The sequence below is a fragment of the Podarcis erhardii genome (assembly GCF_964252035.2).
Source record: "Podarcis erhardii genome assembly, chromosome: 10".
NCBI lineage: Eukaryota > Metazoa > Chordata > Lepidosauria > Squamata > Lacertidae > Podarcis > Podarcis erhardii.
The window spans coordinates 39,417,885-39,440,007 of NC_138500.1; the positions used below are offsets into that span (position 1 = coordinate 39,417,885).

Here is a 22,123-nt window from a genome sequence, read left to right on the forward strand (position 1 = left end):
AATGAGGTTTGAGAGTGTTTGCAGCATTTTGATCCCACCTTCAAATATGAACTGCCAGCCATGCTAGCAAATCAAGCACTGCTTGATACTATCTCAGTACTGCCCTTCTCTACTAGCTCCATGGTTGACTACTGCTGTTGCTACTTTGTGATCACCTGTGCCTCCTTCATCTCTGGGGAAAGCGAGCTGAACATGCTGGAGCTAGAGACCTAAGATTTCTGCACTTGAAGGTAGAGGGAAAGGAGGAAGAGACACAGGTAGGGAATCACAGTTTCCATATTTAGTACAGTGGTACCTCATGGGGACATGGGTGGCACTGTGGGTTAAATCACAGAGCCCAGGGCTTGCCGATCAGAAGGTTGGCGGTTCAAATCCCCACAATGGGGTGAGCTCCCATTGCTCAGTCCCAGCTCCTGCCCACCTAGCAGTTTGAAAGCACGTCAAAGTGCAAGTAGATAAATAGGTACCACTCTGGTGGGAAGGTAAACAGCGTTTCTGTGCACTGCTCTGGTTCGCCAGAAGCGGCTTAGTCATGCTGGCCACATGACCCGGAAGCTGTACACTGGCTCCCTTGGCCAATAAAGCGAGATGAAACCACAACCCCAGAGTCGGCCACGACTGAACCTGATGGTCAGGGGTCCCTTTACCTTTACCTCAGATTACAAACACCTTGGGTTACAAACACTTCGGGTTACAGACTTTGCTAACTCGGAAGTAGTACCTTGGGTTAAGAACTTTACCTCAGGATGAGAACAGAAATTGTGTGGCGGTGGCAGCGGCAGGCCCCATTAGCTAAAGTGGTCCCTCAGGTTAAGAATAGTTTCAGGTTAAGAATGGACCCCCAGAACAAATGAAGTCCGTAACCCGAGGTACCACTGTACTGGATTTTGATGGAAGGATAAATTATTCAATTTCAGTTTCTATTTCTCCCCCTTCTAAAGTTCAGTTCATCCCATTGCCACACACAGTAGTGATTTAAAAAATGCATGGAAATTCATACACATTGTCTTGCAAATGGATTTGCCTAGATTTGGGGAGCATGCAGAGTTCAGCAACATGCATATAATCCATTGATTGTGACTGGGAAGCTGAATGTCTGGATTTTGAAAGACAGCCCAAAGAGGAGGCAATATCCAGCAGGAAGTTTTGTGTCTATTCCTTAAACATGAATGCACACAGCTCATTATTAGCTGGTAAAAAAAAGAGGAAATTCTTCAATTTTAATTTGTGGAGGCCTGAATGATAGAATAAATTCAGAAGTGGCTGGGGGAACAAGAACCACAACCCTATATCTACAGTCTAACATAGTGCTGTGAAATAGACTGTGGTAGATGTTCTGATTTCTGGTGAAAAACATCAGGAAATTCTTTGGAAAGCATAATACAGTAAACATTTTTTGTGTGGCTGCTCATGATAAATTAAGGGCTATTCATAACGAAACCCATCTCCCCACTCAGACAAAAAGCCTGCTTCTAAGAAATGCTTGAGATAAGATGCAGTAGTGACTGCTGTGCCAACTGGACATAAAAAAGCTACAAATTTATTTTGACATTGCAAGGCATTCCTGTTGCAGCTGACAAGTACTCTGGTGTTGACCTCCTGTTTTTCAGGTTGCAGATGGAATGTGCAATGAGGCATTGAAAATCATGAGCATTCCCCAGATTAAATTCATTTGATTTCAGTACATATCTTTGGAGAGGATTTATTTGCACTTAAATTCAACTAAATATGTTGCTGTCGTCATGGTTCAGCTAATATCTCTCGGCTCCATATATTTTTGTTTCACTGTGTAGGATTCAGGAGGTGTCCCTCTTTTTCTGAGTTTGGGGCAATGGGATAGTTTAGTTTTCCAAATCTGCTTCCAAACCTGAATGGAGGAATTCACCCCACCTCTATTTCCACTCCATCAAGAACAGAACCTTATGTTCTGACACACTTTAATTCCTTTCCTACCGACGAGCTTTGGTTTTTAACTGGATGCCCCCCCCCCCCCCGGAAATTGCACACTTTTCAACTTTAAGTAAAAGCTAATCTAATTTTATAATTTGCAGAAGTTGAAATAAAACCTTTATTTACCACCTTGCATGTCTGTAAAAAACTGTGCGGAGGTGAAAACCCAGAAAAACAGATGGCTGCAGAATGCCTTAATGAGCTGTGGAATAGGATGCCTGGTTTGGTGATGGGTCCTTCTTTGTTTTTTTCAACAACCATCTTCTTTGTGTTTATGTTTGTGTTTAGAATTGGTTCTTTGGTTCATCAGGGAAGCTGTTAACAGATAATACATCAATTTTGCATGTTTGCTTATTCATGCATGCTATCTAAACCAGGTTAAGATGGGGCTATGTATAATAGACTCTTTATTGTTTTTCCTCCATCATGTCAAATAATAATGAAAAAGTTATCTTAGCTTCAGTATAATAGATTTCCGCAAGGAATTCAACATATTTTCTTTAGGAAAAACAACTTAAATATAAATAAGCTCGTGCCGAATGATAGCCAAAGTTGATGTGAGCCAAATTTCTAGGAGCATGCTGGGCCAGCTTCTGTGCCTGGCAAACTGAATACAACCAAGAGACTGACTGACACAAGAGAATCAATCAAATACTCAGTCCCCCCACCAATGTATCTATCTGGGTTTCTCTACTTTTGATCACTCTGCACTTGTGGATCTGTGTGGACCGACTCCAGTGAAAGCTACCCCTTGCAATTTTATATCATCATCTTAAACTTATGTCTGGGTTAGTCACCAGCTGATGCTCCCATGATAAAGATACACCAGCAAACTACTCCCAAGTGGTCCTCAGATGAGATCCTGATGGACATCAACTGTTGGAACAGTGACTGCATTGTTGCTATGCATAGCCACTCGAGTACCCATCCACTGTCTAAAGAGAATCTGGATTCACAGCCTCTTTTATTGTGTTTTGATAGGAACATCTTTTAATATATAAATAAATAACATACTTTACTGCAGACTAAGAACCAGCTGTTTGTTCCTAGAATACAACTGAAAGAAAGAAATAAGTCAAAAGACGGAGTCTCGCTACAGTCCACAGTAATACAAGATACTAAATTTAGCTCCATAATGTTCAGTCTGTGTGAGGGTTTACATTTATTATTATTATTGTTATTAATATGTGATAAACTGTAGTCATATCTCTGATCTGATTCTCTGTGTTGTCTAATGCGGGAGCTGAGTGCAGTGCGCGTATATATGATTAATCTTGATTTTAAGGTATGAAATTACACACCAGAGATTGGCTTCACGGGTTTGAAAATAATGCCATTTTAAAAACAAGTGAGACAATTTTCCCGAGAGAAAATGAATAACTCTAAAGAGAGTGGTGCATGTTTTATTGACCTGTTTGAAACAGCACCATTATCAGCATAAATAAACTGTTCAGATTGCGAGAATACATTAACTATCTACTTCCCTAAACAAAGAGCCAGAAAGGAATGGCAACAATATGTGGAGGGATGGGCCATAGCAGTCACTAACTCAGGGTGGGGCAAAAGCACCATAAAATTATAGAAAGCCAGTCATAGTCAAATTGTGCAGGCAGACATCACAATACTGGGTCCAAGTTTGTCATGGGCCAGGAGTCGACTTCACCTGCTGAGCAGCTTCCTGAAGGAGCAAAAGGCAAAGCAACTCCACCTGCTGCTGCTCAGCCTTCTTGCTCCTGATGAGAACCAGCTGGCTCCAGCTTTCTTAAGCAGGGTTTCCAGTCTTAGTCAGTTGCTGGAAACAACATTCGTTGTTCCTGGCCAGACCTCACTGCTTCTTGTTTCTCATGACCTTGGACCTTCAGCTTTCTTGACCCCTGGATCATCTGACTACATGAGGTGAGATACTCCTGACCTTAGGACTGAACTGAACCTTGTATATGAACTGTGCCTCCAGGCAAGTACCTCCCTGAGTCTCAACTGGTTGGCTGGCTTCTCCTTCCACTGAGCTCTGCCATGGCTGGCAGCACAGGACTACAACGAAAATTATTGTATTAACTTGCAATCCCCTGTGCCCAGGATACCTCAGGAGCTACCTGATCCCTAATATCCCTGTCTGATCTCCGAAGGTTTGGGGGGAGTTGCTGATAGTGTCATATCACTTATCATACCTTCCAACATTCCACCGATTAAAATTGGGATGCATGTTGTTTGGTGCTGCACTCCTGTATGAGCCAGCTGGGTCTTCCCTGCCCCGGTCCCCTGTCTTGGCTCCCTCAGTGAATGCCAGACCGGCACCTCCAGCTTCTCCTCCTCCCTTTCTTCCCTGTCCTCATTGTTTTCATTGTCTTCATCGTTATATTCTTCTCCAATGGGGGTAGCATTGGGCTGAGGAGGTGTGGTGTCTGGGTCCGGCAGGGGTGACCTGACCTGTCTCACCAGCAGTTCCCTCTCCTACCCCTCCATGGCTTCCTGCTGAGTGTATTTATTTATTTTACATATAATTTTTATTTCTTAATGCAATATTTCCAACATTACAATAGCAAATAAAAATATTCTTTGCTCTGCTGAGCTTGTGACTTCCCTCCATCCCTTCAACTGTTTTTTGTGGGGTTTTTTTTGGGGGGGGGTTTCAGGTCTTTATATCGCACTTTAAAACCTCCATTACTGACCTTTATGTCATTATAGTCAACTCTGTCTCTTTGGTCTAGAAAGTTATAAAATGTTAAGCTTCGTTGCAGGATTTATTTCAGTCCTGCTAGTGTCTTCACATTTTTACAATAATTATTCATATACCCAATAAATTTACTCCAGTCTCTTTGAAACTTTTGGTTGTCTTGGTTCCGGATTCTACTGGTCAGCTTGGCTAATTCTGCATAGTCCATCATCTTCGTCTGCCACTCCTCAATCGTTGGCAATTCCTGCTTAGTGTATCTTTTGGTGCCCAGCTCTCACAGATACCATCTGACTTGCACAAGAGCTCAGCACCAAAAATGGGACATCCAATCAGAAGCCGGGATGGCTTCTCTAATACCAGGATGTCCCAGTCAAATCAGGACTGTTGACGGATAAGACATGCCTCAGATACATGGCTTGTATCCCCAAGAAGTTGTGCTTCAGTATTGTGGGCCTAATTTTATAGAATTCCCACTGGAGATCAGACAGGCCCCCTTCCTGTTCAATTTCCAGTGCCTACTGAAGACTTAAAAAAAAATGCAGCAAGCATTTCAACTGAATTCTGATTTTAGAGTTTTAACTCGTTCTTGGTTGCACTGTGTTGTGTTCCTTGTACACTGCTTAGAGATATTGTCTAAATAATTGCCGCCACCACCTTGTAAGGTGGCTTTGAGGTTAACCATTTCCCTACTGGCTATTCTTACTCCCTTAAGATGCTTCCCTGCCCCCAATGAAGTTTGAACTTAGGGAAGCCATTTTGAATGGGGAAAATAATAGCACCCGGGAAGGTTAAGAAGTTGCTTATTCCTACTCATCTGCTTGGAATTGCTCTCTCCTGAGGCTTCTATGCATTGAAAAAGAAAATCTGTCTGAGCATCATTACATATATTTGCATGTGTGTAGTTTCCCCCTGAGGAAAGCTGAATATAACCAATCGTTTGCAGTCATTCTATTTAGTATATGTTGATAGGATAAATATTTCATTTCATATGGGATGCATTTCTGGGTGGATTAATCTCTGCTCTTTTCTACACTGTTTTGTTTTCTTCAAGCTCTCATCCTTTTATTCATTATACTTGTCAAATCTCTGCTCAAAAACCATGCTGGCATACGTTGCTTTGTTCAGATTTAATTGTGATTAATTATAATCAAACTCATTGCAACAATCAAGAGTTGCCAGCTCTTTAGTGCATTCTACAATGTAAAAGCCATGTGTGTGTTCCTGGTCTTCTATATATTGTATATTGTGATGGTCTGAAAATTGGGAGGGTTTCAATTAATTAGACTGCAGTGGTGCACAATATCAAGGAGCTTTCTTACACTTGGTCTGTTGTCTAGGACACCAAAAAAGAAGCACTTAGTTGTCATTGGATTGGAAACAGATTTTATGGAAGATTTGAGTAGTTGTGTGATATCCCATATGTACCCATGTAAATCTCCTTATTCACCCATAGAAGTATTTTTGGCATTTTAATTTTTTTTCTATTCTTACATAACCAGCCGCTTTGGGTTCCCCATCTAGTTCTTCACTTCCTCTCCATAAAGACCTCTAAATGGCATCTTTTATTGACAGAAATCCTTTAGTCGTGTATGCAAGGTAGTTTTCATTGAAACATTGCCTGTTTATTAGGGAAAACAATATATCTCACTTGTATGCACATTGTAAGCCATTAGAATTACCCTTCATAGCATGAGTGATATATTACTGACACAATCTTTTGGAGCTGAAATATGGGTCGTGATTTTAGTCCTATGTCAACCACACTTCCGCCATGCAACACAATTAAGATCTGCTATCCTCCTCTACAACTGATATAGTGGAGGGAAGTGAGGAGATTTGCTTTATTATTCCATTTCTGTAAAGTTAACTTGAGCAGCCCCACATCTTTCTTCATATTTATAAAAGTGAAAGGCAGAGTGACATGGAAGGCTGAGGCCACACTCAGAGGAAGGTAGAAAAACACCACATTGCTTTTTTCTAACAAGAACAAAACAGCAACATGGGATTTGTCACTGCAGCCAGATATAACTAAAGTCAGATTCACACCATACAAGCACATATAAGCTACATATCTTCCCCAAATAATTCTGGGAAATGACGTTTCCCCTCAGCGCCACAGTTCCTAGTACCTTACAGCTCCCAGGGTTCTTTGAGAGAAGCCATGTGCTTTAAATATGCATTGGATTTTTTTTTTAATGTAGGGTGTGGGTCTGCCCTAAGCCCAGTGTCATCTGGTGATAAAACCAGGGGTGGGCAGTTGGTAGATCGGTGGTAGACTCGGTGATGTGCTGGAAGGATTTATCCGACTTCCAATTGTTTGACAACCGCAAACAACAAATTGACTTTCCCCCCTGCATATAATGACATTATCCACATGCTGATACAAATACTTTAAACATTAAATATAGATGGCAAATAAATAAATAATCCATGAAGGGGGGGGAAGGTGATTATTGCCTTTGAGCTTAATAAACAAACACACAAACATTCAAGTTGTATGGGGAAAGGAGCATCACAGAATGTGCTTAGTCATGGTAGAGATTGTGTAGGAAGCAGGTAGATTGTGCTGTGAGTGTGGAGGCAGACCTAACATGGTGTTTGAAAAACAAGCACTGTGTAACTTCCTGGGAGGCATCAGAGCTTAAGACTGGAGAGGCATGAAGAGGAATACCAAGTTGGGAAGAAAGCACCAGGGGAATTGGAGGACATGAGTTTGAAGGCAGAAGATGGTGTTCAACTAAGTCCTACTTAGAGTAGACCCATTGAAATTATTGTACCCAAGTTACTATTGTCCATTAACTTTAATGTGTCTGATCTAAGTATGATTAGCATTGAATATAGCTCATGGAATAGACAGTAGTGATGGGAAGCAGGGATGGAAATAAGAAATTGGGACTTGGGGTGGATGGCTGTTTTTGATAATCAGTTGAATATTGATCTGTAATAACCAGCCAACTGTTGTTGCAGAATATTGGACCAATTCAAAAAAAGGTGTGAATGTTGGTAGATAACTTTCCTGTCACCCTGGGATGGCTCACTTCAGTCATGAGCTGAGCAATCAACTTCATCTGTAGATACATTTACATATACTGCATACTTTTTCTGCACCCTTCTGTTGTATTGCTTTCCCTATGGACATTAAATTGCCATTTTGGTAATCACACAGTGATATCTTTAAAATGCTGTTTCTGCTGCTGCCATCTCACTTCCTGTTCTTTGCGGCAGGGAACCTTTACCTGTGAGCTGTCTCTTGATATTTGAACACCCCCTCAGAAAAGAAAAGAAAAGAAAGAAAAGAAAAGAAAAGGCACTTTGCAAAGCTAACTATGCACTTTGTTTAATTTGCTTTCCACCATCACTTTATGGAATGCAACAACAGAGTAGTTTACCAATGTTGCCTGTTTCCAAACCTTTAAGGCACAAATGGGTTCAAGTGAGAGCAAAAGTTTAAAAGCATCCATTCATCTCTGATATATTTAGACAGGGTGAGATCTAGAGCATGAAGAAGCTTGCAGCTTTCCAGAGAGAGAGATGTTGCTGAAGGAGTCCAAGAGGAAGGAAGCGGCTGTTTCTGAAGTTCACACATACAAATGTCATTTCTCATTCCAGTGAAACAGCAGGATTTGAAGAGATTCCCTTTATCATGTGAAATAAGATAAAAAATTGTATTGACAAGATATGTTCCTTGTTAGATAGCAACACCATTGGGGTGTGTGTGTGTGTGTGTGTGTGTGTGTGTGTGTGTGTGTGTAAATCAACATTGTGCAAACTCCAGAATTGGGATCAGCAGGATATAGCTTACTCCCTGTGGTAAAGATGAGGTTGTCCTGTAGGGGATGAAGCAAGAAGTGTACTCTCTAATTTTGTGTCATGGCATGTCCTCAGTGGCAGCTATTTTATGACTGTTACCCATGGTACCCAAAAAGATTGACAATCCCTGCCTTAAGAATACCCAGAACCAACTGTGTTAGCATGGATTTGTTATTGACCTCTTAGATTTATACCATGTGCTCCTGTATATTATCAAGGTGGCTTCCAATAAAATAGTACCAGCACCATAAAATAACTACGTTGAAATGAGCTAAAAATGGCAACTCTATAAAAACAGGATGAAAATAAAATAGAACAACAAAAGTTAAGAAGCCCCAAAGGTTGGGGGGGGGAGGCTTTTGCCTGGTGACTGAAAGCTGCTGAGAGATCCAGAAGCAAAAACAAGATGCCACTATTTCTGTCTCTGCCCTGGCATAAATCATTCTTCAGGATGGCACTTCTGTACCAAAAGCAAATCTACAGTCATAAACTCAGCTGTATCCACATCCTCAAACACATTGCCAGCAAACTGGATTATATATAATATTTTGGGTCAAATGTACATTTCTTCAGAAGCAGTCATACCCAGCAAGGGCTTTTGGGTGGTGAAAAGGCATTCTCCTGACACTAGCATCACTGTTGCTTTACAAGAAAGGGCTATGGGACAGGGTGGTGCATCCATTGGAAATGGTGGTGGTAGTGCTTCTATGACAGCAATCATGCATTCCTAACCTCCCTGTTTCAGGTCCATACAGGAAAGCATCAATGATGCTGGTGTTGTGAGGGTGCTTCTGAAATTCTGCCCCACCTCACATGGTCCTACTAGCCATAGTAGTGCTTATATAGGAGACTAAGTGCTCTCTCTCTCTCTCTTTCCCATTTATCACTACCTGAGCCCAGCCAGTCAGACTCTTCCTTCTCAGTGATATGACCCAAGAAGGACAGGAGTTGAGCATAGGCATGTCCAATTACTTATTTATCAACATAGGGCAGAATAATATCTGAGCACCTTCATAGGTTGCCCTCCAAACATAATATCCAAGTCACAGCAGGCAGGAGTTATTTTATCCTCAAGGTACCCCGCGAACATATCAAATAATGTGATTTTGAAGGCATCCCAAGAAGGCTAAATTGCAACAGTGGTGTGAAAACAATCGAACTCCACCCCTCAACTCCCAAAAGAACAAGTTTTGCCAGATGGCACTGAGAGGAGGTGATGGTCAGACTATTGGTGATCTTTCCTTCACTTGTATCCTGGCCATTTCCCTTCCTAATTCCTTGCCGTCATTTCTACAGAATACCAAAGCTGTGACCAAGGGCTTTGCAGGGATGGAGGTGAATGTTCACATCAAATACCCGAATCATCTCCATATTTCACAGTGTGACCAGGGCTATGATTTATGTCGTCTCAACTTATGCATCAGGAATCAAATCGCTCCCAGTCTCTACCCCCAAAAAAGCACAGCAAAAAGAAAATGCAGCAATTGGTTTTTGGTACAGTGTCTTTTCATATAGATAGATAGATGATAGATAGATAGATAGATAGATAGATAGATAGATAGATAGATAGATAGATAGTATGTGATCAGGCTTTATTTGAGAGCATAGGTTAAGAAATATTGTTTCATATGAATTAGATCAGTTACTTCTAAAAACAAAACAGAAAGCACCAGGCTCCTCAGCTATCCTGTCATAGAGAAACACAGGGGGACATAATATTTCATCTGTAATTGGCACTTACACAGACATCTTTCTTTCTCCCAGTATGGTGTGAGAAAAAGTGCCATGGGCAGACTATTCTTTTTGCTAGATCAGTCAGAGATGGATAAAACCCACCTGGTGAGCAAGAGGTTCTCTTTGTTGGAAAAGATCCACATCCTTGGAAACCCAGGGAGAGCAACTTTTAGCGTCAACGGAGAAACCTTCAAGAAGATAACACTTAAAGGAAATGCTGGACGGTCAAATGGGGTGTTTTTGTTCCCTGCTCTGAAATTCTCCCACTTTATTTCTCCCACCTAGGGCCAGGCTTTCTCTGAATCACAGACCAAAAGACTCATTTCTCCATATAAATCCCTACCCAGAAATGCAGCTGATAGCTTTCTTTCTTTTTTTCAATTATACAGAGGCACATTGCTAAAATATCTTCCTTTGTTAAGCATAAATTATGCGCTTCGGTATAAAAATCACTGTAGGAAAGAATGTGATTTTGAATATCATGTGTTGGTTGATCCCCGTGGTTCTCCAAAACCTTAAAAATTGTCGAGTTGCTGTGTGTGCAATGCATTGAGTCCGAGGGGTATGAACATGTCATGGCATGAATTATCTTCCCGATTTGGTGTCCTAATTTCTAGCCACACACCTTTCTAATGATACCAAATTCCCACTGTACATTGATCTTCACTCCTGTTGTTCTTCATATCCTTGGAGAGATCACTGTGTACCTCTTTAAAATACACTAGTTGTTCATTACTTATCCTGTAGAAGACCCAATCTCTCCACAAAGAAGAGCTTTGCTGCTCTACCTTTCTGTTGCCTAACTATTAATAGATGGGTCCCAGCTGCTTCTTCATTTTTCTTCTGTCAGGAAAGATGTAACTACATGATTAAAATGGCATGCAGTTCTAAAGCTATTATCAATTATACTAATTAAGGTCAAATAGAATGGAACAGCAGACTTTGGAAAAATATAAATAAAACACACACACACACAAAACCGCAGCAACAAACACAGGCAATATAAACTACAATTAATTCAGTGATATCATACATACGTATGTCAGCTGCTCTTGGCTATGTTATTATTTCTGGGTGATCCATTTAGAATCGCAGCTATAAAACATTTTCTTGTTCATTTTTTAGTAAGGAACAAAAAAATAACGATCAACATCAATGCATTCCGCAGAATGGGGAAGAGGTGGCCTATTTTCACTGGAAAACTCATCTCTCTCTTTGTTTCTGACAAAATAAAGTCAATTTTGCAGCATTCAGCATGTTTGGCTTTCCAGATGAGGTGGACAGCTAGAACACATTAAGTGCAAATGGAAGTGTCAGTTGCTGGCAGACATTTGTCACGTGAATCCGCTCTTCCAGGTAAACCACTTTTGAAGAGTTCTTAAAGTGGCTATGCTGTGGCCCTCCAGATGTTTAGACCACAGATCCCATCTTCCCTGTCCATTGGCTATGCTGGTGGGGGTTGATGGGAGTTGTAGTCCAACAATATATGAAGAACCACAACTTATCCATGTCTGTTTCTACACCTTGGTACACCCCCCTCTTCACTGTTAGCTGGCATATAAACCCATAGTTATTGTCAACAACAAGCTTTGACATCTCTTCTTACTAGGGCTGGCTTGAGGAAAATGAATTCTCCTCGTTCCTACCCAGGGTGGAAATTGACTGTTACTTCAGCACTATCAACCGGACAGCAACCTCCACCAAATCTGAGGGCAGATCATTCAGGGTAGGCCACAACTCACCACTGCTCTGTCCCTGCTCCCAGTACCCGTTTCTTGAGGCAGCCACCTCACTCTGCCTAATAAAATGGTGCTCCTCAGCTTCCTAACAACCATGGGAAGCCTTTTTCTTTTCCTCTGCTCTGACATTGCCTCTGGAACCTAGATCATGATGACAGAGGAAAGGTGAAGGCTTTAGAAGAAACTCAGGATAATTTTATAAACATGAAAAATGTGCCCAGATAAAATTGGCTTTAACAATACTATTTTTTATTCCTCTTAAATCCTTCAAATGTTTTAGCTGAGCAGGGGCTAAAATGAACATTATACTGTGCAGTGCTCCTATTCAGTTTTCCAGTAAGCCAACTTTGCCCTCATACAGGATGTTTCCTGGTTTTCCATTTTGCTCTCCCTCCAACAGCCAGTCAACTTTCTACGTCCTCTGAGCATGCTCAGTCCTCAATGAGGTATTTTGAGTGCCCCTGACTTCCATTTAGGTCCCCCTTAATTTTTATTGTATTTCTGCAAACCATTTTGGCACCAAAAGAACCCTTAGGCAAATAATGACGTTGCTAATAGGACTTACAATTTGTCGGTGGATGCAAGTGATCTGTAATCAGAAGTGTGTGGGGAAGGGAAGGGAAGGAATCCTGTTTCGATGGGTGACCAGAGACCCGTTTGATTATTTTACATAGAAAGCATGGAACTGTTTCCGGCTTAATCCTTCCAAATTTGGGGTTTGCTATCTTTTTTGCATAATGAGTGACTTTCAGCTATTGCCACCAGATGCTGAATAATGCATGTAGAGTGAAAAGGATTGCATGAAAGAGCTTGGGAGCATAAGCAATGTCTGTGACCAATTAGAGCAGTCACAGCATGCAAAACACATTGTACCTAAATTATTCAGACTAGATAGGTGTAGTAATTAAGTGCACATACTATTACTGGTTGCATTCCATATACTGCAGAAGATCCTATAGGCTTCAAGAGGATTCCATAGTAAAAAGGAGTAGAAACTTTCATATTGGCTTTGTTCAGTCTGAGATACTACGCTTGCTTACAAATTAGACTCTCTGTGCCTACAATTTGCCTCAATCTTTCAAATCCGTTTTGGAAGGTGTGGTTGCCCCCAAGCAGTTATCTAACAGGAACAGCTGATCTGCAAAAGCACTGTGTTTATTAGTCACCCAATAACATATTTTCTTTATATCAGAGATAGGGAAACCTTTTCAGTTTGAGGGCTGTATTCCCTTTCAAGCAAACTTCTGGAAGTTTTGGTTTGGGTCAGAGGCAAAAGTGAGCAGAGCAATGGATGCGACTCTTACCTTTCTACAGTAGGATACATTTCACCATGCGAAAACCAAAGCCCCCCCCCCCCACATCTCTCCATATTCCATCAAGGCAACCAAGAGCCATTATCACAGTTAAAGGACATATTTCAGTCATTTGAGAAGGACATGGAGCAGGACTAGAGTTGGGTTTGCCCTCAGAAATTCCCAAGGATTGGCTAAAGAGGCCTAGTAGGCCACATTCATCCACTCCAACTCAGCCTGAGAGTCCTCACCCCTGTGCTATAGGCTCAACATATAGCAGACAATAAAACCCATAAAGTACACTTCTAAAAAGCATAAGAATGGAAGAACATAAGATGAGCCTGCCATGAGGGGAAGGTGGCTTGAAGGAGCTCTGGGGCTTGAAGCAACTGTGAGAGAACGGCAGGTTTGGGTGAGGTGTAAAGGGAGGAGTAAGTTGGCCGGGGGTAAGGGGCAGGTGAGATTGGTGAGCAATGTGAACAGGGCAGGTCCCTAGTAAAACATAATCATAATGTAAAACACAGTGGTGTGAAATTTCACAGACTTTTTCCAGGTAAATATTTTTGATGTGCTAAAAACATACAATAGAGACGGCACCTTATTGATGTACTAGAAACAAAGGCCTTATGCCATAAAGACTATTTGTAAATCTATACCAGTATTGTCTATTTTGACTGGCAGCCCCCTCCTCAAATAGTCCTTCCTGTTGCCCATTGAGCAGTAAAATGACAAGGAGATTCCAGAATAAAATAAACTAGCATTCAACTGTGAAAGCTGCTGGAATATTTTGAAGAAGACAGCACAAAATGCATTAGAGAGAGAAAAAAGTCACGGGGTCGTTCAGTATATTATATAGAAGAAATTAATAAGACTTGCTGCAGGGGAAATCAAATTAGAAATGGGGAAGTCTAGTTCTCTGATAGGATCAAACACTGCAGCCACGTAAATATAAAGAATGAAAGAAAATGCTAATTTCAAGAAGGCAGACTTTTAATAGTAATGACTTTTTAAAAAGATTAGATGCTTTAAAAGAAACCAAGTTAAAGGAGACTCTGCTGTGGTCTCAGTGCAGAAACCTGCTGAAAAGTGCTAATGGCAAGCCATGCTAAAGTTAAATTTCCAAGGCGACAATGATATTTGCCACCATATTCATGAGGCATTGGGCCTAATAGATGCTCATGTGAAGTGTGCAAGCAAGACCTAAGCACAGCAGCATTCTTGCCTCCCGTGGTTCCCAGAAACTGATATTCTCAACCATGTTGCCTCTGTCTGTAGAGGCATAGAATCACCATAATGGTTAGTACTCATGAGCTGCCATATGAGTTCAATAAGCACCCAGCTTTTGCTTTGTGCCTGGGAATCCAGAAAAAAAAAGATGTGGGCAAAGTTATCTGAGAGGTCCAAGTTCGTGGCTAGTGGGATGCATTTAATTTGCACAAACCAAGTTAGGAAAACCTGCATCCCTGACAGTTGACCATGCTGGCTAGGACTGATGGGAACTGGAGAGGGCTGCCATTGACATTTGAAGAGACAATGTGTACATTTTCTGACTGCACATCTGATCCATTTATTTCAGTGACTTGTGGCCTCACAGCCCTGCAGCTTTAAATGATCATAACATATAAAAGAGCCTACAAAGGCATCTATATGAAATCATATCCTTTTAAATAGCTTTTTTGAAATTATCCACTTTTGTTTTTAAATGGTCAGGATGAGCATGTCAATAGAGGTGCCATCTTGTGAATGAGCAGATAAGGAGCCATTTGGTGACTCGGCTGAAACATGATATGATTATATTCGCAATTGCACTTGACTTAGGATGCAACAAACCTTTTCATTTAATCAGTGCAAACCAGATCCTTTTATTGTGGATTGCTTTGGTCGTTAAACTTGTATACCTGAATAAAGGGTCAGGCAAAGAAATTGTTTCAACTCCTGTGACATATTCACTCCTAAAAAACTGAGGGCATAATACACCAACACACTTGGTAGGAAAAAAAAAAATTCTGCATGATTACTCAGAAGCAAGCCCTGTGTTCAGAGGGGCTTGCTCCCGAGTAAATACATTTTACATTGCAACTTAAGCCCTATTGATTTCAATGGGTTAGTTTTAAGCACTTGCTTAAGTTTCCCTTTGAAATCAAGTGCTTAATTGTTTGTGTGTGTGTGTTAATTGCATCATGGCCCATGTTTCCATACCATTACATTGTAAACCATTTCCTGTATTTTGATACATTACTTCTTTATATGTTTTATCCAGGCAAAAGTAGTGTATTTGGCCACAGGCAAGCAAAGGGGGAAGGAATCATTTGATTTTCTTATATACTATGTTACTGTGTAGACTCACATCAGCACAACCTAATCTGAAAAAAGAACAACAAAAAAACTCTTTCCCATTATACAAGTATAATAGGAATGTGCACTGTATTTTGTTTAATACAATATATCAGGTTCTTCTGATTTTTATAACGTAAAAAAAATACCCCCAAAACCTGAGATAATATGGCTAAAAATTTTCTGAACTACTTTAAGTGTTTCTACATTTGCTTTTCACTCAAGCGGTCAATTGAAGAAAATAGCTAGCAGCTATTTCTGAATTTTAGTATGCAGTTACAGCATAGAGGAGACATAGAGCTTTGGCAGCCCATTATTTTTATTATTATTTTCATTTGTTCCCTTCAATTCAGGCAACTGAAATGCTGCTAATTCCCTTGTTGACCATGTAAACTTGCTGTGTTGATTCCTCACTGCATTGATTATGATCATGAGATGTCTGCTTCATTAAGCTTTGTTCCAGCCAGTTCTTTCTATAACCATCAATATTTCCATTGTGTTGTTCATAAATTGTCATTTCTGTTAATGCCAAGAAGATGTATAAGCTTGTGATTTAAAGCTGTAACTCCCCCCCCAATGGCCTTTTTATTTTTGTTTCCTTTGTGCCATGCATTGCTCACATCATTGACCAAAGGTGGCCAAATATGGGGACAAGGGGTGGAGACTTAAGGCAAGAAGCTTCAAGGAGGAGCCTTCCATGTTGGGCTGGCTTTCCGGTAGTCTGATAAGCTGCATGGTTTTTCTGTTTAGAGATGCGTGAGAAGGGAATCTTTTCCATAGCTATATTTCTCTATTAGGATTGTCTCCAGAGACTAGGTTGGTCAGAGAACAGTAGATTGACAGAAATGTTTGCAGCACTTCTCAAAATTCAAATAGAATTATAAAATGTTTGTGGGGCAGGAAAGAGTACCTGGATTTGAGATTTGGGTTATTATTATTATTATTATTAGGCTTGCTATTCTCCTTGGGAGGGCTATTTTGTAGCAGCCCTTAGCAGACCAGCCTCCTTTTATTATTATGATGATGTATTTATTTATACCCTGCATTTTTCCCTGATGAGATTCAAGACTGCTTACAGTTAAAGACTATTTGATGAAAGCAATTTGCATGAATGGAGGAGGTGGAGAGAGAGCGGGGGGGGGGGGCAGGAAGAACTCAGGCTGCTAAAGTTTAATTCCTGATGTTACTGCACGGTATTGAGAACTGGTGTTAAAATCACATCCTTGAAGAAGGAAATCTCCAATATGTGTTAGGCTCACATTTCTGGCACCTGGAGTTGATCTTCATCTCCCCTGCCCCCATCAGTGATTACATTTTTTCATTGCCATTGGTGTTCATAAACAAGGTTGCCAACTTCCGAAAGAAAGATCTTGCAGTTCTTCTGAGTGGCACCTGAGGGAACAGGGCCCAGAATCAGTTCAGCAGTGGAGCCATGGACACAGGTGAACAGTTTTTGTTGTGTCTGACAGCACAGGTTTGGGTAATAGGTCCAGACAGGGCTGACATAAGTATCTGGCATTATTGGGCAGTTGTCAAGGTCCCAATGGCTTGGCAGGACCCACTGCTAATACCAGCTGAGTGCTTCCTCTCCATTTTAAAGCTCCCAGCAGTAGCTGCTATGTTTATTTTCAAAAATACTCTTGAGTGATGTGATACTATGGGCACTGTGCAATTCAAATGATGGCTAGACCAAGCTGCCTGGTGCTGCACACAAATTATTTGAACTGCCAAGGCCAGGTAAGACCCCTAAAAGCTGAAACTGGCCCTAGGTCTAGGGACAGAACCTAACAACTTTGGCATATCTAGGGGCAGAGCTCAGGTTATTCACCTAAGGAATTGTGGTGTGCTTTTTTAAAAGATTTTTTTCTGGCAACCAGCTGAAAGCAACATGAAACCAAATGGTCAATAGGGTTTTTTGTTTGTTTGGTTTGTTGGAGGGAGGGAGGCAGGAGAGGACAGGTGATTGGCCATCCTGTGCACATACCCAATTACCTCTTTCAAATTCCTCTCCTGGCATGCTGGTCTTAACGAAAGCAATGGGCCAAATGGTCTTAATCTGGTTTGTGTCTCTTGCACAGGAGTAGACCAGTAAATTCACTGTCAAATATCCATGCAGATCTTTTTAGGGCAAATGCTTAAAATAATCTATGCACTTTCAAAATGTAGGGGAACAGAATATAAATATAAAGCTTTTAGGAGGTGGCCCAAAGGCTTTCTGTCTTTCTACATTTTTGCTGTTTAAAATCATTTTCTAGCTGCTTGGAGCAGCTGTTTGGGTGCAGCCATCATTATAGCCATACAATTTATCATTATGCATTTTATTTATTATTATGTATATATCCCCATTTTTATCCTCAAAACAACTTTGTGAGTTACGTCAGGCTGAGAGAAAGGAGTCACCAAGTGGGATTTATGGCCAAATGGGCATTTGAACCCAGGACATGGTGGTCCATCACAACAATCATAACATACATTAAAGGGATATATATATATGAATATTCATATGTGTGTGTGTGAAATGTCCCAAGAAAACAGAAGTGGAAATTGCCACTGTTTGTATATTTGTCCCATGGTTTGGAATGGAAATCAATTTAGCAGAAATACAATTGGTATTTACTGCCTTGTTGCTTTCATTCCGCAAATGTTATGCAATTGATTATGTCCCCAGCCCCATTCTCTATTGTGTTTTCTTTGCATTAAAATGAATGGAGAATTGTGTATTGACAACATAACTTACTCAATTCATGTAACTTTCATAATTTTGCCACATCAGACCATGAGATAAATAATGGGCTGACTGAGTTAGGATGTTGCCCAGTGGGAGAGAATTGCAGAGGACCCAGAAGATGTCTCTAGCGGGCTAGAGAGGTCACTGCCTGATCCAGGGGTATCTGATGCTGAGGATACTGGGTGGGTGCCCACCACTCCATCTGCTCTCACACCTTGCCAGTCTCAATGACATGAGCCACCAGCCCCTCCTTCCCTCTTCACAGCTGCCAGTCAGTCTCAGATGTTTCCATTGGGCCTCTTTCTCCACCCTCTCTGCCTACAGAGGTGAGGGACACTGGGTCTAGCCCTGCCTCTTCAGAGTGGGTACTGCACCTCCATCCTCCACCTCTTAAGAGACAGAGATGTCTTCTCTGTTACCTGGGTCAACAGAGAGGCATGGACAGAAGGACCAGGTTCAGGTTCAGATCCAGCCTACAATGTAAGTACTAGATTGCTTGCTAAGGAACAGAAACTTTTGCCGTGTTAAGCTGTGCCTGCCCCATTCCTTTATAACGGGATTTCAGGAGATGTGTCATTGCTTTGAATAGTCACATCACATGCTGTGCCTTTGTTTATCCATGCCTTGAGTAGAGATGTGTATTGCCTGATGAGCCTTTGAACTGTGTTTTTGCATATGTATTGCAGTGACTTGAGCATAAAAGCATTTGGGAAGAATCTTCCATTCAGTTCCAGTTCTTCCTTTAGTGGGAACCAGGATAGAATGTAGTTTTTGGTGGGAGGTGATCTGCAGGGGAATGGAAACAACATTGCATATGATGAATACAGAATAGAATGGAAATTTTTGCCTTCTTACATCTGTAAGTAGTAGCAAATCATGCTTGGGAAGGTTCATAGTCATGTGATATAATTCATATATCTCTGTCCTGATCCAAGCATGATCCATTAGATGGTGGGGGGGGGGTGGTTCGCTCCTAATTGTGGAGTGATCTGAATACTCACCCAACCTTAGGGAAGAGTAGCTACTCAAAGGAGAAAACACATTGCCTTGTATAGAAGTCTTACAAACAGGAGATGTTAAACCTCTTTTCATAAAGGGTTAGGGTTAGAAATTTAGAAGGTGTTGCTGAGCGACCTAAAGCACACAGTCAGATTTCTATCACAGAGAGCCTCTCTGCTTGATCTTGGCTATTTATAGCATTAAATTTTCAGAGGAATATAATTTATACATGTTATATGCCTAAGCAGATTTTACTTCATAAATAATTCTTTTATTCATGACTCATATCTCCTTAGCAATTATTGGGTCTTACCTTTACCATTAATCATGAACAAAACCAAAGTTGGCATTCCCATTGTCCAAATTCATCTTTCTGATCTGTAATTCAGTCTTATGTCACTTTGCATGGCAATGGATCTTCCCCACCCCCTCTATACATTTCCATCTGAACTCCTATGTTTTGAGGCAGAAATAAATGAGCAGAGGTTTTCACTTTGGCCTAAAGTACATTTTGACTAATAGGCCAGTGTCTGGATCTCCACACAGAGCTGCTGTTTATTAAGTCCCCAGAATTTAATCTCCCAAGTCTTTACAACTTTGTGAAAGGACCACAAGGCAAAGGCAGAGTAGTTTATCAAGTTAATTCCCAAACTCCTATAATATTTTCCACCTTTGCTGTGTTCAGCTCAAGGTTTTTCTTCCCAGAGAATAAGGATAGTTGTAAGCTTTTGAAAAAGAAACTCTGAATTAAAAATATATATTGGAGTGTTGTATGTTTTATTCAACACAGGCTTTATTCCATTCAGATAAATGTAATGGGGTAGACCTTGGCAACAAAAGGAAAATATTTAAGTGTGTGTGTGTTTTTGTAGCTTAATAACTTTTTAAAGTATTGCAATGATTATGTCAAATGTAGTTGAAAATTACATTTTTGAGAGTTTTAAAAGAGAAATACAAATCATTTATAATTGGCTTTAAAATCACATTTTTGTCTGATTGCCAGTATTATAACATATTTAGCTCCTCTGTATAAATTATCATAATCAAAGCATTATCTTGCATTCCTATTTGACTACAGAATGCCCAAATTTCTACTTCCTATTTAGAGATCAGTATATATGTATTATTTGGGCACACAATGTATCTTTTAAAACTTTAAAATCAATGTAACTCCAAAGCTTGCTTCAACAAAGCAAAACATCTCAAAATAAACACCCTCCCCCTTTTTCCAAGCGTATATCTATCAGAAAGCCTGGGCACAATAGGAGACAATGTAAGCCCATTATGGTTGAATCCTCCAGATGCTGTATTCATTAACCTTTCCTTTAATATCCTTTCTGTACAATATTTTGATGATTACTGCCATTTAGTAAACGGATTATGAAAATGCAGTTCCCAAGGGCTCTAATTTAATAATTTAGGCAAATTAGTTTGGGTATATAGATATAGATATATATTTTATTTTTTACACATTCTCCTTCCCATTTTTAATCAATGTGCACCTGCCAGCTACTCTGTCTCTCCCAGAATGGGAGATTGCTGCCTATCCCTCTCCCAAGGAACAGAGATCCACACTGAAATGTGCATCTGACAGTTTAGGGTTAAGATATGATTCCAGGTAACAGAAGCCAATGAGAGTACACCCAGTTGATGTTTGTGACATCATCCCCCAGTCAGAGTACATAGAACAGCTGAGGTAGCTTTCAGCTTCAGTACTAGTGCCATTATGATGGATGTTTACATCTCTTCATGAGAGCCAATTATTTTGCTTTTGTGTGAGGCCCAAGAATCACTCATGCTGCCTGCATGCACAAAGCCTGTTGGATGTAGCTGAACGAATTGCTTTCTCTCTACTCCTGTGGTAAGAGATTCTTTTGTTTTACTTCCTCTTTCTTCAGAAAAAGAGATGATGGATCAAACCTGTACGGGGAAGGGAACCGTATTTAGAATCCAGGGGGTTGTGCTGTTTTAATATGTAAGCTGCAGCCTTTGTTATGTAAAGAATGGTGTTATTTAAAGGGGGAGAAAAGCACGTGTGTGGGGTGTGTGTGTGTGTGTGTGTGTGTGTGTCTTATCTGGCTGACTGGCTGGAATTCTACTTTACAATATAGAATTGCAATGCCAGCCTGTGGGTGTTTTAAGATTTAGCACTGGATTGACGAAGCTGTAACCCTGATCAATAATTTACCGTCCTCCTCCCCTTTTTATGTATAGACGTTTAGCATTTAGGGGAAGGGGGAAGAGGTATATAAAAAAGGTTTTGCTACTATCCACTTGTGCAGGAAGACAGAGAATTTGAGATCAGATCAAACTTTTAAACTGCTCCGGAATAGTTTTGTGTTGGTGTATACTTCTGCATTAGCAACACAGGATAATATTTAGATTATCCTGATTCCAAGATTAAGTTGTATGCACTTATTTTCATTTGTTGTGGAATAAGGAAATGAGAAACACACAGATTGTACAACTTGATGTCAGCAATAAAATATTGATCTACTATGTGTGTGTGTGTGCGCTCGCGCGCGCTCTCTCTCTCTCTCTCTCTCTCATAATTACTTTTTTTGGGTCTGGTATAAAAATGTATAATTGTGCCCATCTTGGGCAGAGTAGAGCTGCTGTTCAGCTCTGTGGCTGTTCTCTGTGGGGTCCTGCTTATACGCCTTCCCTCTTTTGCAAGATAGTAAGCACATGTAAAGCTCCGGAACTGATGTGGATTTAGGAGATTAGCAGTGACACTGACTCTGACAAATCAGATACAATAATGGTTTAATTGACTGAGGGAGCTGAAGGGCTACTGTATGAACAATCCAATAACCAGTTTAAGTAGTCAAATAATGTGCATAATGAGAAGAACTAAATAACA

General features: G+C 40.6%; 1 protein-coding gene across 4 annotated transcripts in view; it reads left to right on the top strand.

Moving 5' to 3' along the window:
- Window positions 1-22,123, top strand: part of MGAT4C (MGAT4 family member C) — a 322,866-nt gene that overhangs the window by 172,791 nt on the left and 127,952 nt on the right. For 2 of the 4 annotated variants that reach the window (XM_081878290.1, XM_081878289.1), the window contains exon 1: window positions 20,949-21,121. The exons of the other annotated variants lie outside the window; for them this stretch is intronic. The gene's annotated coding sequence lies outside the window, so the exon portion shown is untranslated. Of the gene's footprint in view, window positions 1-20,948; window positions 21,122-22,123 lie in introns of those variants that run through there. 4 annotated transcript variants of the gene reach the window in all.